The sequence below is a fragment of the Squalius cephalus genome, assembly GCF_949319135.1.
Source record: "Squalius cephalus genome assembly, chromosome: 2".
Lineage (NCBI taxonomy): Eukaryota > Metazoa > Chordata > Actinopteri > Cypriniformes > Leuciscidae > Squalius > Squalius cephalus.
The window spans coordinates 23,113,403-23,138,369 of NC_137123.1; the positions used below are offsets into that span (position 1 = coordinate 23,113,403).

General features: G+C 37.6%; 1 long non-coding RNA gene across 1 annotated transcript; it reads left to right on the forward strand.

Moving 5' to 3' along the window:
* Positions 1-23,423: 23,423 nt before the first annotated feature.
* On the forward strand, positions 23,424-24,864 carry LOC307154653. Its single transcript, XR_013820409.1, has 3 exons — positions 23,424-24,169; positions 24,421-24,482; positions 24,695-24,864. It is a non-coding gene; the product is annotated as an uncharacterized lncRNA (long non-coding RNA).
* The last annotated feature ends 103 nt before the right edge of the window (positions 24,865-24,967 follow it).

A 24,967-nucleotide genomic window follows, 5' to 3' on the forward strand; every position in this document is an offset into this window, starting at 1 on the left:
GGAGATGGAGGTGGACACACACACCAACTAGAGCCCGACCGATAAAGGATTTTTAAGGCCGATACCGATACAAATATTTGGCGATTTAAAAATCTGATATTCCGATATATCGGCCGATATACATATTTTTCAAAAATCCAGAAACGCGTAACAAAACATGAACAGTTCTGATAAATATAATATATAAAAATACAAACTTAAGATATGAAAACAACCTTTGAAAAAAAAAAAAAAAATCAACTATTATTATTAATATTAACAGTAATAATTAAAAAAAAATCAATGATGATGATTATTATCATCATCATTTGTATTATTATTAAACAAGACAAAGGTCATTCCGTGTGTGTGTGTGTGGTCATGGGTTCAAAGCAAGAACTGATAAGATTGTAAATGTGTACCTTGAAGTACCTTTTTGATAAAAGCGTCTGTCAAATGTCCGTTTGCATTTTGATTATTTCGAGAACCGTTCATCCAATCGACTTCACAAGGGAGTGTAGTGTTGCATTTGGTGCAATAGCCTATAGATGGGCACGCGAGACGCCACACGTTCAGAATTAATAAACTTTTAGTAAACTACAGAACAGCGCGAGCGGGAAGCGGTGCACCTCACGCGGGCAGGGCTGGCGCGTGAGCAGCGCGTATTTTTTTCGGCGTCCATGTTAATCAATGAGTGCAGATGTCACGGAGTGACAACTAGGAACCATAATTAATTGAACGAGTTCCCGTGGGGAGACAGTTCCGGCGGGACACCAGGCCGGTTCCGGTGGACTTTCATGGCTGCCCGTGTTGATGAGCGACAGCTGCAGTGAATTATGAAGTGGCTATTTCAACGTTCGGCGTGCAGCGTTCCAGGCAGTGCGGGAAAGCGGAAGGGCAGAACGGAGGCAGCGGGCAGCTGGCGAGCCCGGCTTTGGCCGAAGCGGAGGAGAGTGGCATTATGAAAAGATGCTCTGTTGTGCGGCGGTCTGGTGTCCAGTGTGCATGGCGGCTTGAGAAGAGAGAAGCGGCAGTTTGAAGAGGAGAGGTGCAGACAAGCAAAGCGGACTTGATTAAGACTGAGGTATGATAAGACGAGAGGGCAGATCGTACAGGACGGGAAAGACTGCATGTAAAGAAGAAAGAGCTGGAGATCAGCGGTGTGGTTGAACTGTGTTATCTCATCGAACAGATGAGTGTTATCTGCCAGTCCTATTAGGAAGTTAATGCTTGTAGTGCCCGCTATCCGCCATAGCTCGGTGAAGCCGCCCTGGCGTTCAGTGAGATCTGGTTTGAAGCCTTTTAATGTCAATTGTGTGTCCATAGCCAACTACCTACACAGCCCTGGATGTACAGTTTTGACAGTTGAGCGGAGAGAGTCGGCTGGGACCACGAGAGGAGACCTTATTCACTGTGAGTTGATGTGAGTTGCAGTGCTTAATGTGAAGTGAACACGTGTGATCATTTGAAGTGACTGAATTGTGCACTGGCGTGGAAACTGTAATTTTATGTCTGCTCGTTCCCCAGTTGGCATACTCGTGGGTCTCGAAGGTCAAATTGAAATTTACTAACTGCTGTGTGTTTAGCGCATGCTGTACAGGAATGCAGCCCCATCCTGTCTGATTTGAAGAGGATTTGTTGAATATTCATGCATTGCTGTTGGATTCTGTACGCACTATTGTTGTTCTATGAACAGAGAAAGAGATCCTGATATCCGCCGCTGCATTCTGCCATTGCCGCCCTGTGGTAAGAAGACTCAGTGTAACTGTTGGATTCTGTACGCACTATTGTTCTATGAACAGAGAAAGAGATCCTGATATCCGCCGCTGCATTCTGCCATTGCCGCCCTGTGGTAAGAAGACTCAGTGTAACTGTTGGATTCTGTACGCACTATTGTTCTATGAACAGAGAAAGAGATCCTGATATCCGCCGCTGCATTCTGCCATTACTGTCCTGTGGTAAGAAAACCCAGTTGTTGACTGTTGAATCCTGTACTCACCACTGTTGTTCTGCGAACATAGAGAAACTGCCCTTCGCCATTGAATGCTGCCATCACTGTTCTGTGGGGAAGCCATTGTCCGTCGCTGTATTTCAACTGCTGCCGGCTTGTGGAAGGAGGGAGACCCCCAGCTAGCTGGTGTGTCCCGTGGAGAGAGCGAGAGAGCTTCCCGTTTGCCATCTACGACTGACTAATGCATTGCGTCGGATGATCCCCTGCCCTATCCTCCCCCCGTCCCAAAAAGAGGTGACACTCAAATACTTGATGCTGTCCTGTGAGAAGAGTAACCCCCTCCCTTGTTGTCAATTACCTACCAGTGCCTGTCTCAACACTTACCTCCGGCTGAAGAGGAACCGCTGCGCGAATCCTTACCAGTATCTGCTCCATTACTTGCCTCTGTCCGAAGAAGGAGAGGCGGATCAGTCGGTGGATTTTAGTTTGAGATTGGACTTATTTTAACTAAATAAAATACAAGTTTTGATACTGATTATCTTGTCTGGTCTGTTGGTGTCTCTGGGTAACTCCTCGAGGTGGTACGCTCAGAAGGGGAGGGAAGGCCGTCTCCGGCCTGTGACACATTCACACCGGGAGCAGGAGCAGCACGTGAGCGTCCAGCAGGAGCGTCGCGTGAACAGCAGTGCAGCGGGGGTTTCGGCGCCGAGTCTATTTTTGCTGCGCCGCTTACACTGAATTAAAGTGACAATGCATTGATCATGGCCAAAATACACCGCAGTTTTATCCAAAAAGTGCATTGATATCTATTGTGTTTTAAACAGTCAATCAAATGACCAACAGCAATTTAAAAAGAAAACAAATGTCCAAAAACAAACTTGTTGCCCGAATAATAAAAACAAAGATGAACCAAAAGTTATATAAATGAAATTATTAATAAAATAAGCTTCTTGACAAGTCTTTTCTCTTAAATGTATTTGAAAACGAAATAAAGCAATGCCAACTTATCCATTATGCTCCGAGAACGGACACTGCAGTGATATAAAACGCACACGTCTGTTAAATTAAGCAATACTTTTAAGGTAGTCTAATATTTTTCTGACTAACAAATTACTGACACTGTAAAGGATTTAAATAAAGAGAAACGAAATTTAAATAAAGAAAAATGAAATTTTTAAAGGAAAACGAAATTTAAATAAAGAAAAAACGAAATTTAAATAAAGAAAAAAGAAATTTAAATAAAGAAAAACGAAATTTAAATAAAGAAAAACGAAATTTAAATAAAGAAACTAAATTTAAATAAAGAAAAACGAAATTTAAATAAAGAAAAACGAAATTAAGTTAAATTAAAAACGAGATTAATTTAGATTGATAATAAGGGGTAAAAAGGCTAATACATTTTGTTTCTACTATTATTCTATTTTCCACAATGTCAAAGCAACGCAGCTTAACCCAAAACACAAGCTCAGGCATGCACTTCGGTCCATACAAACTCCGCTGTTCTGCGCTCTAGCCTTTCCGCGTGGCTCGAGCCGCATTTTAGACACGTGTCTCACACAGGCAGTGTGCAAACTCCAACCTGTTACCATGGGAGCCGACATGCCACGCAGCTGAGACGCCACGCAGCCAGTGTGTCGCCGGCCTTATTCAAGCGCGAATGAGAACAGTTTCGCGGGGGATCCCAGGTGTGCAAAAAAAAAAAAGAAAAGAAAACGAATAGGTCTATTCAAATGTCAAATTTTCAAATGGAATACCAACCCACCGAACGAATATTTGAATATTTGGGTCCAGCCCTAGCTGCTTTTATTTTATTTTTTAAATATTCATTTATTTTATTTTTTAAATATTCATTTATCGGCCATTATAAATGCCGATACCGATAGTTTGGAAAATGCCTAATATCGGCCGGCCGATATATCGGTCGGGCTCTAACACCAACCTGGACCTGGAGGTGGACACACACACACACACACACACACACACACACACACACACACACACACACACACCAACCTGGAGATTGAGGGGGACAAAAACCCACACACACTAACCTGAACCTGGAGATAATAATAATAATGTCTAGTCTGGTGGCTGTGATATATATAAACCTACCAACGTCCGCTGCCATGATTTTTGGAATGACTGATCACAAGAGGAAAAAATTACGTTTTAGTCGCATAACATTGGTTAAAGGTACAATATGCAAGAATTTTGCATTAAAATATCCCATAATCTCAAGGCCAGTGTTATATATTTTGTTAAGTTGATTACTTACAATATCCCAAATGTTTCCAACTATTTTTAAATCGTGAGAAACTTGCAATTTTAACCAAGGAAACGGGGCGTTAGAGCAGGGGGAAGCTGGGAGTCGCCAGTCAATTGCGTCATATCCACGTTACCCTCGGTTTCCGCTCGTACTGCGTGGAGTCCTGGACAAATGCGGAAGTTGTAGTTGTAGCGTCTATCAAGCAACAAACGTTAGCTTGTTTCTTGCAGTCGTTATGGAACACAATTATTCTTTACCGATTGCAGCTGGGTCTGTGGACAAAGCATGCTTAATTTTATATTTTCCAAATGTAGCATTCGGTAATAGTTATGTTTATGTAAGGGAAGTATTATTGCTTTAGATTTGTGTTTAGTTTATTGACATTGTTTATCACGTCTGGTGTTTATGGCCATGTAAATAAATATAGCATGTGTTATACATAAAGATTAATCAATAATTTGGCAAATGATGTGGGTATGTTCGAATGTACTTTTACAACAATTGTTTAGAACACGTAAAACTGCGCCGCGTTATCACAACAATGAATTCGACATACAGTAACATCTATGATAACCAATTTAGTATTAAACCTTACTTTTCTTGCGGTTAATTCATTTGAATGAAATAAAAGTGTGATGAGGTTCAAGAGTCAGGAAGGAAGAAGACAGGGGTCGGCGTGACTGGGACTCATACTTTATTAAAAATAAAGCAAAACAAACAAAAGTCGTGCACAACGCGCATTCACCGTGGCAACCGCGATGGCACAAAACAGTTAAAAAATGAGAGCTCGGATCCACCGGTTTTCTTTCTCTGTGTCCAATTTTCTCTTCAGTCTCTCTCTCGTTCCAGCGCGCGGCTTATAAGCGGTCTCTCCACGCGGATCACAGCAATGAGACACAGGTGTTCATCATTTGCACGACCTACTTGCGTCCCGCTCGCTCGTCTCTTCTCTCTCCCATTACAGACCGCGCTGAACCACGCCCCCCTCGCCACAAAAAGCATGTCATCATAAAAATAGAACTTAGCCTCATCCATGAACATGATTTTTTGATTCCCGTCTGACTGATTTACATCCACGGTGGAGTTTAAAACGACAGTTCCCATCATTCCACGCTCCTTCACATTGTCTTCAAGCTACGCCGTTGTTGTTGTTTGGAATGTAGCGCCCTCTAGCGGCAAAAAATTCTTGCATATTGTAGCTTTAATGGAAACGCCGTCATTTCGCAATAGTGTTTTATCGATATTTAGAAAAAAATCGCAAAAACGCGACAGCGTTTACCATAGACTAACTTCTCAAGAGTTATGTTGTGCAACAGTGTTCATTATACTAACCATTCAACTCCGGATTGATTCTGGAATCTTCGCTGGGGGAATAAGCATTAAGCACCGGCAACAATCCGTCCTCTAACTAACGCATGCTCATGTTTTGATTCAGATCGTGCTCGAAGAGGAGACCTATTCGTGCCTCCATTGTCAGTTTGTGAGAGAGAGAGGGAGGGAGGGAGCAAGCTGCACGCCGCTCTACAATAAAATACAATTTTACCCATATGAAATAGTTAAAAAATCTGAATCAATCCGTGGCGGTCAGCGTTGATATTGTGGCGGCCACCACAAATTAATGAATGTATGGGAAACCCTGATGTGAGTATCCTTAGCAAGAATTGTTTTAACTCTTGTGTCCACTAACTTGCAGACCACTGAGCATACAGACATCAGGTGCCTATGTCTTCGGGGACTGTCATCTTGGCGGATGATTCTTCTGCCTTCTTCAAGACATGCTCTGTAAGTTAATTTGTTTTTGTAAATGTTGCAGGTGCATGCTCCTTTTGTCTCATTTTTTCTGTTAATGAACACTGCCATTCATTTTCAGAGTTATTTGATCAGCATCAGTGTCTCCATTAAGTCTCTATTTTATGGCCAAACAAAGATAGTTTGCCCACTTTCAGTCCCAGTCCTATTAAAAAAATAAGAAAATTGCTCCCAATAACTAAGGTTGTATGAATCCTTTTACAATTGCCCAATTAGTTTTTTGACTTTACTGTCACCGGTTGGAACTTGTGAAATTGTTTTTGCGTCTAAAACTCAAATGGGGAGATCTGATTGCACTTGTTAGAACCTGGTTGCTCCAGTCATTAAATATCTTATTGTGTATGTTACTTTCAAGTCACGTGGTAAAGTAAAAAAAAAAAAAAAAAGAAGCAATTAAGGTGAAAGGTACTGAGAGTCATAAAAAAATGTTTCAGCATGACTGTGACTGAAAGTGGGTAAACTCCATATTTTGGGCAAAGTGTTGCAACTTGTACAGATCCGAATATGGCATTTGAGAAAAATTCAAGACTGGTATCGTCCTTTTAATATAAATTACTTTCAGTGTGATTTATATTGTACAATGCTTTTCATTATAAACAGTCACAGGTTATTTTTGGTGGACAAAACACCATTGTCTAACTGGCATGTTTATGTTCTCTCCTTGTCAAAACGTTTCTTTCACTGTTAGGATATAACTGACAAGGACTCGTACATTGAAACTCCAGTGGGAATTCTCTGCCTTGGACAAGAAAATACCCAGCTCAACCCATCCAGAGCAGGGATCATCTTGGAAGGGTCTGTGGTAATGGATGAACTGGCCAACCTGCCTCAGGCCTTCTGTGTCTTTTTCGGACTGATCTATGCCCTGCACCTGGACTACCCCAAGTGCATGAAAAACACTTTCAACTTTATTCAGCAAGTAATGTTCAAAGTGGGTAGAAGTGAGCTGGTACCCAAAATTCAAACTATGAAAAATCATCTGGAAGCATAAAACGGGGTTCGAAGTGGCTCTATTACTGTTCCAGATTTGTTTGCCACAGTTTGTAACGTTGGATTTTTATGAAAATGTTTACTGTTGTGTATGGTTTGGGGTACATGTGTCCTGTGGTATTTGCACTGATTTTTGCACAAGATTCCATGACACAGGCTTTGATATTGAATATTATACACAGGCTTTGATATTGAAATTTCATTTCAAATTAGTTGGGTATTTTAGTTACATTACCAACTAAAAGGCAGATGTCTTGGTGCATTTTGGATTTTCAAGATATATAGAGTAGATATTTTAGTCATGTTTAGTCATATAAATGGGAATGTTGAACTACATAAAAAATTTTCCCTAACAGGAGTGTAAGTTATAATACAGTTTGTGATTTGTTGTGATGATGTACACATGCTTGAGCACAATAAGTGTTTTTGTTGGCATGATGGTGCTTTATTTTATGCAATGTTCAGGGCATGAATGACACACATTTTGCCACTGTTTCAGGCTTATGATTCAAGGTTGTTAAAGCTGGGGACAACAACCTGTAAGTTAATGCTGTTTTCAAATAAAACGGTAAAAAAATGACTTTTGTATTGCGTATTTGTCTTAATTTAAATGTTCTAGTTTAGCACATTCAATGAATACAAAGGTTTAGTTACTTTAATTTAAAATAGTAAGTGGAGTTCATGTGACTAAGTGAAATCAACTTGGCATTCAGTGTTTTGAACTTAAAAAATTTGAGGAAACCAGTTGACTTAAAAACTTTAAGTAATGGGTTATGAAAACTTGAGTGCATTTAACTTAAATGCATGAAAGGGTGGACTTATTATTTTAAGTGAATTCAACTTATCCGGGCTTACCGTGTGGAATGCTCTCCCCACCCTCATCCGGAATGCAGGATGCCTGACAACATTCAAAAGACAACTGAAAACTCATCTCTTCTGTGAGTACTTAACCTCATAACTAAAATAATAATAATAATAATTCTTTCCTTTTCCTTTAATCCTCCCTTATCTGGCTCATGCTACTCTGAACAATGCCTGAACTTCGTATTTTGAGCACTTCTTGCGTTGTTTTTGTGTTTCAAGCTTTACAGAGCATGTGTCACCTTCTCAAAATCACTAAAAGAGAAAGAAATGGCTTTACTTTCTCCATTAATCGTATATAGAAGTGTTTTTTCAAACACATTGGATATGAACTTTGAATGAATTTTATGGGGGAAAATGTTACTTCAGAAAGATTAACTTCAGTCAAGGATGTTGAAGTACATATTTCCACATGAACACATAATTGCTCAAAAACAGACCATGCAACATATAGGCAGGCTACTGTCATCATGTACATTCCAACAAAGCTATTTCTTTTATACTGCTGTTCATCAAGTTTGTCAGCAAACTCCCAACTGAACTCTCATTGGTCCATTCTTCTTCAGAAGAAAAAAAGTCTTCCTTTAAATGCCCTCTCACCTGTATGCTGTGCTCTGTTAGAGGTGACCATTTATCGGATGACAGGAACTTTCCTTGAAAAGCTTGCTATACGGAATAACCTAGATTGCCCATCTTTAAAAAGTAAGTAGTAATTTAATAGTAGTAAGTACATTTTTTAGTTCTTTAATAATAATAATAATAAATATAGCTGCGAGCAGCGATTACGGGCCCAAGCCGGTGGCACCGCAACCCCGGTGCCTTTAGTTACCTAAAGGCACCGGGGTGGCGGTACCGCCGGCTTTGGCCCTTCATCGCTGCTTGCAGCTATATTTATATATATATATATATATATATATATATATATATATATATATACAGTACCAGTCAAAAGTTTGGAAACATTACTATTTTTAATGTTTTTGAAAGAAGTCTCTTATGCTCATCAAGCCTGCAGTTAAAAACAAAACAAAAAAACAAACAAAAAAAACAGTAATATTATGAAATATTATTACAATTTAAAATAATGTTTCTCTTTTTTAATATATTTTAAAATGTAATTTATTTTTGTGATGCAAAGCTGAATTTTCATCAGCAAGTACTCCAGTCTTTGGTGTCTTATGATCCTTCAGAAATCATTCTAATATGCTGATTTATGATCAATGTTGGAAACAGTTGTGCTGCTTAATATTTTTTTTATAACCTGAGATACTTTTTTCAGGATTATTTGATGAATAAAAAGTTAAAAAGAACTGTATTTATTTAGAATAGAAATCTTTTGTAACAATATACACTACCGTTCAAAAGTTTGGGAACAATAACTTTTTTTTTTTTTAAGAAATTAGTACTTTAATTCAACAAGGATGTGTTAAATTGATAAAAGGTGATGGTAACGATTTATATAGTTAGAAACTTTTTTATTTTGAATAAATGCTGTTTTTATGAATAAATGCTGTTAACGTTTTACTCATCAATGAATCCTGAAAAAAGTATTCCAAAAAATATATTAAACAGCACAACTGTTTCCATCATTGATAATAACTGAGTATCAAATCATCATATTAGAATGATTTCTGAAGGATCATAAGACACCAAAGACTGAAGTACTTGCTGATGAAAATTCAGCTTTGCATCACAAAAATAAATTACATTTTAAAATATATTAAAAAAGAGAACCATTATTTTAAATTGTAATAATATTTCATAATATTACTGTTTTTTTTGTTTTTTTTTTAACTGCAGGCTTGATGAGCATAAGAGACTTCTTTCAAAAACATTAAAAATAGTAACGTTTCCAAACTTTTGACTGGTACTGTATATATATATTTATAAATAAATAAATAAATATAGTAAATATAGTATATATATATATATATAGATAGATAGATAGATACACACACACACATATATAAATATATAAAAGACAGAAAATATTACTTGACTTCCCTTATTCTGATTTTATGATACACTCAAAATATTCCACAACAAATCCTTTAAATTTAATGTAAAAATTTAAATTAAAGTAAGCAGTGTTGGGCTCATGTAACCCTCTTATCAGAATCAAAATGTTTCAACATTTGCGATGTATTTGGATGCTAAACTATTCTTTATTATAGGCTTTGTACTTCACTTGTGTTCCAATATCGACGGAAAAAATCATCCTCTTCACACGCCCAAAAATGTGCTTGGAAACATCACAGTGGGGCGGTGCTTACTGTGAATGTACAAATTGTACTACTGACTATTTAGAGCAGTGTAATTTTTATGTTAGGTTGACTATTTTATTATTATATTTTATTAAGGCTATAATGAACAGGCTGCGATTGCAATGCTGGAATGTGTGTGTGTGTGTGTGTGTGTGTGTGTGTGTGTGTGTGTGTGTGTATGTATGTGTGTTCATGTTTTCCTATCCCGGTGGGGATTTCAACCTGAATGCACACAGACTCATGGGGACTCGTGTCACAGTGGGGACCTAAATAGAGGTCCCCATGAGTAAACAAGCTTATAAATAATACAGAATGAGTTTTTTTGGAATTGTAAAAATGCAGAAAGTTTTCTGTGATAGGTAGATTTAGGGGTAGGGTTAGTGTGAGGAGATAGAATATACAGTTTGTACAGTATAAAAACCATTAAGTCTATGGAGAGTCCCCACAAAGATAATAAACTGTGTGTGTGTGGCATGGGCGTGATTGAACAGTGGACACATAAAAACATACTCCGTCATTATACAGGACGACATTCAAACTGCAAAATGTTAACTTATATTTGTGTACAGTCGCAATAAAACGCAACATTGTGCTTTTGTAAAATAATTTCAAGCCATCCACCCCCCGAAAGGCGCTAATTTTAAAATTAAACTAAAATGCTCATGGCTGCACGGGCATTCATAACGGTGCGCATCCACGGCGAGGAACGAGCAGAACAGAGTAAACGTTTTTCAGTTAATTCCTACTTCCATAGGAATTAATTTGAAACGCTCGCTCAACCACTATCAATGTCAGTGCGGACGAACATATTTTACTTTCGTTTTTAAGTTGGCAATTCAAAAGCCCCCAGCGGTGTCACACGTTGATTAACCAGTGGTAAAATATTCTCACCGTCACATACCTAGTATATTTTTATATAGATACAATAGGCCTACCTGATTTTGAACACAAGAGGGCAGTATAGCCCTATGTATGACTTGACTTTTATGGGACTAAATAGTACAATTACTATTTTTAAACTTATAAATAATTCTTAAATTGAAAAAAAAAAAAAAGAATAAAATGGGCAAAACCGTTTGAGATGTTTAATATCCGTTCACAATTTAGCATCTTTAATGTATTTTCATAATTTTGAAAAAGTTTGGTGTGAATAAAATAAACCAGTTAGGAAGAGTAGCTAAAAACGCAGGGTCTGAAATATCCAAAAAAATCCACATTCAAACCAAAATATCTGACTTCCTTTTGCTCAGAGCTAATGACTGTAAATTAGAAAGTTGTCTGCCTCGATGAGACCAATATATACACTGATTTTTGTAACTGTTGGTAAAACTAACCCCACCACTTTTGTCAAAAGCATGTTGAAAGTGACACACTTCCTGCTGCCAGTTAGTGGCGCTATAACTTTGACTCACAATAGTTACATCCATCTGATCGGCCTCTTACAAAGAACACACTGCTGAAGTTTAATCAAGATCAGTTAATGTATGCAGAAGTTATAACACACTTCCTGTTTCCATTATTCGCCATAAATTCGTTTCCTCGCCACGGCCAAACCGTTCGAGATATCAAAAATCCGTCCGCAATTTAGCATCCTCAATGTCTTGACTTCATGCTGACCGAGTTTGGAGGCGATTGGATTAATTTCCTAGGAGGAGTACATTAAATTCCACAGCATGCGTTTCCAAACAACCCATAATAGCCGACTTCCTGTTGGGCTTTTGTAAAACTTAGAGCACGAAAGTTGTTCGGCCCGATGAGATCTATATGTGTACCGAGTTTCATATTATTACATGTAAGTGTGTTTGATTTATGGACAAGTGTTCGGATCCCGTTCCAGGGGGCGCTGTCGAGCCCCCCTGCCACACCCGGGTACCAGCTTCAGCCCGGCCCTGATGGCCGCGGGTTCTGACCCGTGTGCAAAGTTTCAAGAGTTTTTGAGCATGTTAAGGGCCCCAAAAGTGGCAAAAAGGCAAAAAAAAATTTATAATAATAATGAAAAAAAAAAAAAAAAAAATCCTTACGGAAACAATAGGGCCTTAGAAATAAATTAATAAAAGGTCAATAACTTTCACTTGTAATATACAAACAGGAGCGCCAATGTCTCCACAGTCTAGATGTATACCTGACAGAGCTAAAATCATTGTGGGCTAAAGCTTGTATAATTCTGTTTTCAGAGGCAGACATTCTACACATGTATCGAAAAATAAGATTTCTTATTAAGGCAGAACAGGTAGGCACACCAACATTAACAAACATTTGACTAGCACTACACCATCTTGGTTGTTTTAGAAGCAGTCTCATGCCATCATTATACGCTACATCCAGTCTGTTCTTTTTGCTGTAAGACCGCCACAAGTGGACAGTATAAAGTGGTGTACAGAATGCTTTAAATAAAGCTACCTTAAAGGGACACTGTGTGGGAATTTCTCCCATCTAGTGGTGAAATTGTATTTTGCATTCAAACAAATAGTGCTCTCCAGCGCCTCGCTTTTTCAAATGCGTGTTGCAACTACGGTAGCCATTATGTTACCAAAAAGCTATGACAGGATGTCTTATAATAGCACTTCATAGAGTTTTCCTTCGGGTGAACTGGTTTGTTATTTCAAACAAACTGCAACTTGACACAACGAACAAACGAATGTTACAGTTTTGAACAAATAAAACTTACAGCCTTGTTTTTAGGGCCTTCTCTACTTTACTCAATAGCTGTTAAAGGGATACTTCACCTCTGGGAAGATGAATGTGTATTTAAAATAGGTCATTTAAGTAGAAGAAATGTGAAGAAATTTTTGAATTTGGAGCTTTCTAGACTGAGAAAAGCCAGAAAATGTATTTTTGGCTCATGTGGATGAAAGACAACAACTCCCAGAATGCACTTGCTTCGCTGCCTTAGGACGCCACGCCTACCGGTAAGAGTGCGCACTAGTTGAAAACAACAAGGCTTAGCCTACGTGATGAGTTTGCCAGGGATCTCTAGAGATCGCCCAAAATGTCCGGGATTCGGCTTTTGCGTTCTACAGTTGCCATTCATTCATCATGTTTACTGTGGCGAGCAGGACGAGGCTGACGGCCGCGGGAGAACGACGCGAGGCCGGCTGAGACGCGCCGGGTCTCGCATCTCTCACGGAGGAGCGGGAATTTTCTTAGCAAGGGTAACGTTAAAACGCACATCAACCGATCACTTGTTTAGCGTTCATGTAAACACTGCATTCAGATTCACCAATCGGAATGAATTCAGTTAGATTGAAACAAAAGGTGAGCTGCATGTAACGTTAAACAATGAATGGCGACCGCAGAACGCAAATGCTGAATCCCGGACATTTTGAACGATCTCGCCCGCCGGACAAGTCCGGGAAAAGGAGGATGGTTTTCCCTACTTACTCAGCTTTCTCCTACTATTCAGCTTTCTCCACAGAACAAGAGCCTGCTAGCTTAGCTTCCAAAGAAAGACGGCTGACACTGTGTACATTCTGTGAGTGAGATCCCTCCCTGTATGGGCGGGCTGAAAACATGCGGAGCAACGCCATCTACTGGCTGTAGTCTTTAGCCTCTGGCCAGAAAATCCTCCGATGACGCAAAATGACGATTTTTGCGTCATCGGAGGATTTTTTCCAGACAAAAAATACATAAATCTCTTGTCTCAGGGGGATATGAGGGTGGAAAGCACGGTAATTCGAAAATACTACAGGTTTTCTACTAATACAAAGCTTAATGCTAAATCCTGAAGTAACCCTTTAACGTTATTCATCAAAGAGCCTGTTTAACTTTTAACTATAAATGTTCTACTGTCTATATCAGGGGTCGGCAATAAAAAATAGAAATATTTTCTGGCCCGCTGGATTATTTTGGAAGTCCGTTTTTTTTTTTTTTTTTTTTTTTTTTTTTTTAGCAGCTTATTTTTATTTTACAATAACGGTTTACAAATAGGCCCAGTGTATCATTCGTTACTTATTATTTATTCGGGTATAACACACTGATGAATAATATGTATTACCTGATAAAAAATATTTGCACTAAATGCTGCACAAACTCTTCCACTACTTGAGAAAAGCCGTGGCCGCGCGGCGATTTCACCGCCGCATACTGTGTGAAACGGCCATAAGGAATCATGCGGCGCGGGATTAGGCCTACATTTTAAAGTATAAAGACGGTAGCGGTCGGAACTCTGGTGTAAGCCTACTTTGGACGGAGCGGGCGGTCTGACTGACAATAGCCCACTCCCGACATCTTTTGACAGCGTATCCGCACTTCATTCTGACCACCTGAGGAGCTATTTGGTACTGAAACCATTGTCAGTCAACAACATTCTTTTTTTGCCAGGATTTTTGAAATAGTTTGGCAGAAAAACTTAATTTTTCAGTAGGGCAATATGGTTTTCGTTTATGTTGCTTATAGAAATTTGAGTGATAGGCTTTGTCCTATTTAATTTGTTATTTATATTTCATTAATTTTTTCAGTGACATTTTTTTCCTCTGCTGACAGTACAATGTTAAAATAGCCTAATATTTATATGGACACGAACACAATTTTTGTATAGCATTTATAATTGTTATAGGCTACTTAATCTCTCTCTTTCCGTTAGAGACATTTGAATGTGAGATTCTGGAAACGAGATCTAAATTTTGCGGACACGTCAGGTCGGGAAATAAAGCGGGTGAACACAGAGTGTATTTTAAGCGGTTGCTGAATAGAACCTTGTGGGAGCGGGACGGGAAAAAAAAAAAAACAGTCCCGCGCAGACCTCCTTAAACCTTAGGTGTGTAGCCTATGTGTGTGTCCCGAATAAATAATAATAAAAAAGGGAATAAAGTTTAAAAGTCGGACTGTAAGCGAATGAGGCATGATTGCTATTCACACCTTTATTAAAATGGCTGTAATATCCCAGCTAACAATTTTACGTTCTGGGAACGTTAGTTTTTGGTTCCCAGAACGTTCCCTATTGGTTAGCCAGGAAAGTTTTCTTTACGTTAATAGAACGTTCTCTATAGGTTAGGGGAACGTTCCCAGAACATTCCCGGAAGGTTCTCGGAACGTTCCCGGAAGGTTCTCGGAACGTTCCCCTAACCTATAAGGAACGTTCTATTAACGTAAAGAAAACTTTCCTGGCTAACCAATAGGGAACGTTCTACAAACAACACATTCTACATTGTTTAATGTTCAAACATTTAAGAATCCTATGAATATATTATTATTACAATAAATTGAATTAACAGAAACTATCATTAATAAGTAAATCAATCAGTTTGTATTAAATAAATAAGCACATAATCCATGTTTTTGTTGATTCATTGTTTAATTATCAACCTAAAATAAGTAATTAAAAACAGCATTAGTAAAATGTATTCAGGTATTCAGTAACAGTGATTTACACTCAATATTTCACACATGAAAATATTTCAAATAAAACTGCACAAACATTTTAATTAAAACAATCTTTTTGCAAACTGTAGCCTATAACTTACAACAAAATTGAAAAAGTATTAATTTATATACAATATACATGAATGTGCCAATCTTCACTCTGCTCAAAACATTTAAACTCCCAACACCATCTGCAAATTTAACAGGAAAATAAAAATACAACGCGTTACATGGACACACAATCCCATGCCAAGCCCTGTAATGGCATTAATGAAAAGAATGAGGTGGGATTGTGTGTCACAAGCTGTAGGAGATATGAGAGCATGAGCGCTGCTGGTATTGTGTATTTATTCAGATATTTCAGCATCAATGTGTATAGAAAAATGTATACATTTGAAAACACTACATTGCATTTCTTTATATTGCACTATTAATTATTTCAGACTACAAATCAAAAAAGGAATGTTTTATATAGGGGTAAGTAGGGGACACTTTCAACTCTGAAGTCAAATAAAAAACAGAGAAAATAATCTTCAAGTCTAGTGAACTCTGACCTGCGAATTCGCTCAACATATAACGTATAAGTCTCACCCTCCAATGAAGAATTTGAAAACCTGTAACTGCTGTATTGTTTATGAGAGAGAAAGAGAAAAAAAGTTTGAAACTGCTATCAATTTTTTTTTATCTCTGTGACTTTACACCTACAAATTCCACTGTTACAGGTGCTCAGTTTTGCTATAATGATACCCTCACAGAACATAGTAATAATCAGCCATCCATGCAAAAGCAAAGGTTGGTGAAGTTTACAGGTACATCTGTCCAGGCCAACGTCTGATGCCTTGATGCCTTCCGCTGGGATCCCAGAAAACCTGAAATAAAAAAAAAAGTACAGTTCAAAATCTATCATACATACATCTCATCTGGTATCACAAATTATCATTCCAGGTTCACTTTAAGATATGCTCAATATTGGTGCTGCACGATATTGAAAAATTTAGAGTTTATTTAGAGATACCTGCCGTATGGTTTAGTGCAGGCGCTAACAGCGCTATATCTCGTAAATTACCCCACTAATAATGCCCAGAATGGTACCAAACTTCTACAGTAGTACAAATAGGTTCTGTACTCATTAAACGAGGCATTGGAAAGTTTGTAAGTACATCAGGAGTTTATTTAAATAACACTTGCCTGACGGCGAATGCTACTGCTGACGCGGATGTTGACGTCACTTTATGAGTACAGAACCTATTTGTACTTCTGTACTACTCATTTTCCCCGACATAGAGCAGACCGGCACACAACAAAAACTGCTGTTCGGATGTTCCCTTTTCTGATATTTTAGCATTCGTGACATTTTAATTAAAACAGAAATAAGAATTTTAGTGTAATAAGCGAAAATGAACTTACTCAGAGATCCCCTACCGCTGCAGATGTGTACGGAAGTGAAAAGCGGAAATGCTTAGACCTCTTTCCGGTTCGACCGCTGGGCGCTCCGCATAACCCCTATTGGGGGGATTTGTAGAGTGAACCTGCATAGAAAATTACAATAGATAACAAGCATAGATAAATACAATAGAAGAAAAATACAGTTGAAATAAGCAGTGCATTATGTTTTTCAGTTAAATCTAACTTATCAGGTACAGAAATTGAATTATCAAAATGTAAAATAAGTCTTCACTGTAAAAATAAAATAACTATAAATTAATTAAATGTATCTTTGCTAAAGCTACAAGTCATTTTCTCTTTTGATGTTTGATCACCGTTGGCGACAAACAAAGTTAGGCTGCTGTCCCTTTAAGACGAATGCGCAGACCTAAATCCTAATCCTAGACATAAATGACACGCATTCGTTTTCTTTCTGTTTAAAACACAAGACTGTTTACGAGGAAACTCGCCAAGATAGGCATTTTGACTTCATTTTGCGTGCACGTGTCCGTTTAAGCTCAAAAGAAAGGGAAAGAGAACTGAATTCGGCTAAACTCACCTTCTTCATCTACTGACTGTGGATGGCATCAAGGTCTTGTCCTGAAGAATACAGGGCCAAACAATAGGGATTATATCTCATCTGGTAACAAGAGCAAAGCCATAACTTTAAGAACTCTAATGATAAATTTACCCCCTGATATTGCATTGGGGATATCAATTCAAACATTTTTAAAGGCTAAGAGTATGAGCCACAGCTGGCCAAGATATCTAGGGGTTGCAAATTAGTCATGGCTATAAACCTGTATGCATGGCATCTACTTTGTATTTTTTATAAAGCAATGTTCTATGCATTTGTCCCTGTCAAATAAACATTAAATAAATAAATCTGTGAAAAATAACTGCCTAAAGTTGTCGACCCCCTGAACCACATTCAGCATTTAAAAGTACAAAGAATTTCAGTATTGATCAATAAAAAAAAACATACAAATACATAAATACCTTTGAATTGGACAGTATGGTGTCAGTCTCATTGGCCAACATAATTCAAAACAGACCTAAAGAAATAAAATAAAATATACTAATGATCAGGATATCATGTTATCATAATAGTTAAATGAATTATTATTATAACTATGACCATTATAATATTGTATTAGTCGCCTATTATTTAGCTGATTATTTAGCCTACAGGCTAGGCCTACAGATTCTCAAGGACAATCACTGAAAAAACCTGGGGTTAATGATTTTAAAATGTGAGACTTATTTCAAAAGCATAAATCTTACAGACCCCAAACCTTTGAACAGTAGTGCACTGTAGGTTTGAGGTGGTTTTGCTTACTAGTCATATGGTTCATAGTCGTGGAGATTTTCTTGGACAGGGGGTGCAGCAGTAGCCTGACTACGTCAGACTTCGTACTTCCGCTCAATTTCATTTCGCTTCTGTACTCAGTCTGAGACAGCTTCAGAGCTTTCTGTTTGCCACCGGTCTGGAAACAGCCGGGCCAATCAACGAACAGAGGGCGGGCTGAGAGCCGTGACGTAGACGCTGATTGTACCGTGGATGCGTAGATTTACTTCACTTAACCTGCAAAAGTCGTTCACAGCCATGTTCACTCCGGTATTTCGCTCGATGGTTTTGTTTTTGCATCATACATGTGTTTACAGTGAAAGTTAAATGCGGCTGAGTATGCGCATAACACACGCCATAACCAAACGTTATGTGATTGGCTTACGGGTAACCAATGATTTTAAACTTCAGACAAGCGCCCCCTAGCAAGAGAGAAAACACTTCTCTGTTATGCCATTCCAGACTCTGTCTACGAAGCAAAGTCAAGTAGCAGAGTCTGGTATTACCAGGCTAGTGCAGCAGGCCATCAGCATGATGATCTAGATTAGAACATAACATGCAATTTCACAGAGCCAACAATATTACATGGGATTGGTTTATTACAAGGAACCAAGCTAGAACAGAGGTGAAATGCAGAAAAGATAAATATATACAAATCTTAAGATAATATATTGTGAAATAAATGCATGTGGAATTATTTTCATGATTAAACAATAACTCACCCCTTGTTGTAGAGTTTTTTTCTCTCTTGCTATTCTGAAATCACATTTTAACAATATTGGTAAGTGACGTCACTGATTAAGTTAACAATACAGTGCATTCTTTTAGGTTAAATAAATTAGCTTCTAATCACCCATTGACAAATTACCAGCAAAACTATCAAAAACAGTTATCTACACTAAATATGTGTTTAAAACCCCAAACTTTCATAAACAAGACCTTAACTTAACGTAACTTAGGCCTAACGTTCTCTTCTGAAACCGGTTAACGTTAGCTTAACTTAAGTTAGATGCTAACGGACTTTTTCAAAGACACAAAACCATTTCTTTAAAGTAAATATTCAAGAGAAGCGTGTCAATTACACGAAAGAAATGTGTCAGGGACGTTTGTGTGTATTATTTGTGAGATTTTGTTGACTAAACTTACCTGAAGGCAGTGAAACCAACAGCGAGAGACGGGAGTTTTGTTGTTTGTCAGTTGTCGATGACGTTTCCGGTTTCCATCTGCTCTCGCGCAGCGCACGTGGTCGCTCCAGTGTTTGATCACGCGCATGCGCATTAAAACACTTCAAAGTCACGCAGCATTTAAATAAACATATAGAATTAAAATGTATGACATAATTTAAAATATCATTAATAAAAAGTTATTGCGAATAGATCTGAACGTTGTTGGTTATCTTATAACCTTAGGGGACCATACTGACGACGTTGTCAGTTATGCCTGTTAATAATAAGTGATATTAAAATAATAACCTGCAGAGAACGTTCCCAGAACGTTCTCTTTAGGTTATAAAAATAAAACCTAAAAATAACCTGAAAAGTTCTGGGAAGGTTCTCTTTAGGTTATTAAATAACAACCTGCAGGGAACCTTCCCAGAACGTTCTCTTTAGGTTATAAAAATAAAACCTACAAATAACCTGCAGGGAACGTTCTGGGAAGGTTCTCTTTAGGTTATAAAAATAAAACCTAAAAATAACCTGCAGGGAACGTTCTGGGAAGGTTCTCTTTAGGTTATAAAAATAAAACCTAAAAATAACCTACAGGGAACGTTCTGGGAAGGTTCTCTTTAGGTTATAAAATAAAACCTAAAAATAACCTACAGGGAACGTTCCCAGAACGTTCTCTTTAGGTTATTAAATAACAACCTGCAGGGAACGTTCCCAGAACGTTCTCTTTAGGTTATAAAAATTAAACCTAAAAATAACCTACAGAGAACGTTCCTAGAACGTTCTTATTTGGTTCCCAAAAAAATAACCAAATGGGAACCAAATGGGAACGTTAGGGGAATGTTCTGTGTTTGCTGAGATGTTACCACAATAGTAGCCTACTTGATCTGTTTAAAATTATTTCATTGATATATGCAATGTAGACGTTAAGAGTATTCATTAAGAGTATTTAATTTGTATCCATAGGCCTACTCCATGTAGCTGGCCCGCCATCTACTGGCTAAAAAAAAATTGGCCCGCGGCCAAAGTTACTTGCCTACCCCTGGTCTATAAAGTACACAACCAAGCAATGAAAAATAGCTTGTAATTAAGACCGTAACATTGACTTACCTGTCGAGAAGAAAGCAGGCAACTTCAGCATCTCTTTTGAAAGCTTTCTCCTGCATTAGCTATCCCGAAATTAACCCTTGTTTTTTGTAATCTCCGGTCACGTTTCCTTTTACGGTTAACACAGTCTCACCCCAAAACGTCACATACTGACGCGTCTTGACCATACGGCAACATACGACGAAAAGGGTACCCCTAAAACGTCCATATGTGACGTTTTGGGTTATGGGTAGGTTTAGGTATGCGTTAGGGTACCGCTAAGAGGCGCTGCTGGTGCGCTTATGTCTTTTAGGGGTACCCTTTTCGTCGTATGTTGCCGTATGGTCAAGACGCGTCAGTATGTGACGTTTTGGGGTGAGACCGGGCTGTTACGGTCTATTTTGGACTTTTTGGACGACGAGGACTCCTAAACAATTGCTAAGTTATTGGGTAAATCTAAAAGGACACGGAGATAGTCATCCAACTAAAAGAATACTACAAGGTAGAATACTACTGCGCAATATGTCTGGAGACATGGGTAAAACATTTTGACCACTTCATTAAGTTTTGTTTTGTAGTCTCTTTTTTAAAAGATTTTCGTTTTGTATAAATTGTGTCTTAATTTTGATCAATGTTTTATCAACCAATTGCCTGTATTTAATAAATAAGAAGCAATATATAGCAGACAATGTAATAAGGCGCCGACATGATCACTTGCATTGCAAGTGAACTGGAGGGCGCCGAAACTCAGCTTGTGCCTCACAGATTTGAGAATAGGCTATCTGTTATAGAAAGCTTGAAATGTCTACTTTAAAACTAAAATATTCAAAACCAAAATAAATAGGCTACTCTCTGAATATGTAATCCATATGAAATGTGCATTTCTCTCTGGCGTTTTTGCTATTTTTAAAGCAAAAAAGTTACATATTGTGCATTTAATGCACCCTTGAAAGGAGAGGATATAATATATCATGTTTTATTAAATAAAAAAAAACTTGGTAAATATAAATGCATTTGTTTGTTGCTTATTCAGCTCTTGATGCTTTTTGAAATTGTTACATTTCTTTCTCTCTATAGAAAGAGATTTTTTTTTCTCTCTCTTTAATGTTGCATGAAGAAATGCTTGATTTATTAACTTTGGCTCATCATACTTCAATGCTTCATTTTTTAGGCTTATTGCTAAAAGAAGATCGCAATGGAGTGGAGGATTATTGTAGCTGTTCTGTGTCTAACTGGTAAGGATCTAGTAGTGATACTTACTGTACATTCCAAATAATTCTGTATCATTGCACTTGATTTACAAAAAAACAGGGCTTATCAGAAACCAAAATGTTAAATAAAATCATTATAACCACAAAAAGCTGTATATCATAATTCAAGTCAAGTCACCTTCATTTATATAGCGCTTTTAACAATATAGATTGTTTCAGAGCAGCTTTACAGTGATAATAGGAAATTAAAGTAACAGAGATTGTTTTGGCTTTACAGCAGCTCTTGAATAATGTTATTGTCCAGCTAAAGTTAGTTTTGATTGATTCACTTCCGTTGCAAAAATCATTAATTATTAACTTGGGGGCCGCTTACACGTCACTGTACAGAAAACCCTAACCCTCTGGGGTTGACAAACGCGCCGGCGCGTTTTGCTGGATTTTTTTCACATAGCAGTCATGCAGACTTAAGAAAAATGAAAAAATAAACCATAAAATGTCTACTTTTTTTAAGTGTCCACTTACAATAGAAACAAAACATTGTGCTTTTGTAAAATAAAGAAAATTAGTGTGCTTTGTGCCTCTCCATCTCTGTGAACTTTTTTCCTGGAGCACGTCTCTAAACTTAAACAAATCTCAGCGAATACTAGTCACACAGCCACGCATGAGCAATATGTCTTTATGAACATTTAAGTGCCAGCTATTAAATTGTCTAATTCAAAACGAAAACATTTACCTCAGAAGTGCTGGTTTCGGTTTCATTTCGAGGAGCAACGGATACAGCTGAGGATTGTGAATAGTAAGTTCTTTATACTAAAGGGCTTTGTTCTAATCGCGATAAGGAATAGTGTAAACCGCAAAAAGGCTGTTCAAATATGAATTGCGTATCTATGTGTGAATGAATGGCACAGATGTGCTCTGTTGTTTACTACAGGCACTTACATTAGTAAGCATGCTATTTTTACATAAACATGAACACATCTAATAGTTTAGCTTTTCCCAAACTATATTGCTATACTAAGATGAGTAAAAATCGACTGAAATATGTTGAAATAAAATGTCTTTGTAGGCTGTAAGCAATATTAAACTGCAAATTAACATTTATATGCCCTATATAATGTATCATAAAAACGATATGTTACAGACAAAATATGAATGTTTAGAGAAGATTTTGTTGACTGGTTTTGGATAGATAGATTACAGTGAATTTTCAACTAAGATGTTGTTATAGTGTTTGTTCCAATGTATATTCAAACTAATGAATCCTTAACTTTAGTTAAATCCTTAACAGGATTTATGGGAAGTGTACCTGGTTCTGGCTGACCTAATATATACAGCCTAACATTGATGAAGGCTGTTCCAAAGTTTTGGTGCTAAAAAGGAAAAGAATCATAAGAAAAGGACATAATTACAAGTATATTTACTCTTAAAATAGAATGCACTGCAGTCAAATATAGGCTTGGTTGGTGATGGATAGTGATTTAGCAGTTTAGCATTAATGTCCAAAATCAAAGTAATAAAATAACTTTTTTCTCTAAAGAGAGAGAGAGAATTTAAAAAAATTATTTATTTTTCATATATTGATTGATTTCTTACCAGTCTGCATTTGACAGTTGAACTAACCGCATGCTAAACTATGATGGTAAATCTTCAACATTAATTATGAGACACTTTTGTTGAACTTTGTCCCATTTTAATTTTACCCAAAGCAACAACACTTGCAACAACACCTGAACCAACTCCAGTAACGAATCGAACTGCAACTCCAGTTTTGAATCAAACCGCAACTCCAGTGACGAATCAAACTGAAACTCCAGTTACGAATCAAACTGCAACTCCAGTTATGAATCAAACTACAACTCCAGTTACGAATCAAACTGCAACTCCAGTTACGAATCAAACTGAAACTCCAGTTACGAATCAAACTGAAACTCCAGTTACGAATCAAACTGCAACGCCAGTTTTGAACCAAACTGAACCTCCAGTTTTAAATCAAACCGCAACTCCAGTTACGAATCAAACTACAACTCCAGTTTTGAATCAAACTGCAACTCCAGTTACGAATCAAACTACAACTCCAGTTTTGAATCAAACTGCAACTCCAGTTTTGAATCAAACCGCAACTCCAGTTACGAATCAAACTACAACTCCAGTTTTGAATCAAACTGCAACTCCAGTTTTGAATCAAACTACAACTCCAGTTACGAATCAAACTGCAACTCCAGTTACGAATCAAACTGCAACTCCAGTTACGAATCAAACTGCAACTCCAGTGACGAACCAAACTGCAACTCCAGTTACAAGTCAAACTTCAACTCCAGTTACAACAGTCTCTGCACCTGCTAAAGCTGCACAGATTAATTTAGGCTTCAGTATTGTTCAAGAATTCAAGGACATCTACTCCGATCTCAATAATGCTGAGACCAAAGATCTGGCAAATAACATCACCACTGCGGTAATATTTTCTCCTATGAGGCATGGATGTTGATTGCAATAGCAGTAGACTCTGGTAATGTTGTGTATTGGCAATATTAAAAATAGATACCACTGGTGATATATGCTTTTACACGCTGAATAGTTTGCTAAATACTTGCTTTTTGTCTGATTTAAAAATACATTTCTTGCAGAGAAATTTGATCTGAAAAACAGAAATGCTTATTTGCAAGTAATATGATATTTATATGATTATTTATCTATGTGTTACAGTTTTCTCAAGTTTACAGGAAGCGTTTTCCAAAATTCTACCGCATGTTTATTCGGAAGTTCAGGTAACAGTACATTTATTATTTGTAGTCATTACAAACACCCTGTTATTAACATAGATGGATATATCCATGGTTTGTTTGATCACTGATTGCTTTCCCGACTGGTTTAGCTTATCAGTTTGTAAGTCAAGTGACCATTTGATTGTTCTATTTGGTCTTTCAGTTGTTTGTTAGTTAATTATCTGACTGTGTTTCAACATGGTTGATCTCCACAGCCAGGGCTCCATTGTGGTTGATTCTGTCCTCGAGTTTGACTCCACGAATAGCACTAGTCCTAATGTGACAGACGTGAAAGACACCCTTGTTACGGCTATCACGAATGGAAATTTGAACTTCACAATTAATAACTCATCCATCAGTGCTACTGATATCCCAGAAACCAGTGGTCAGTGTATTTACAGATTATTTTTTTTCCTGTTAGATACTTGTCCGTCAATTGTGAGCCCTTTAAATGAAGGACATAGACATAATCATTCTTGTTTGATGAT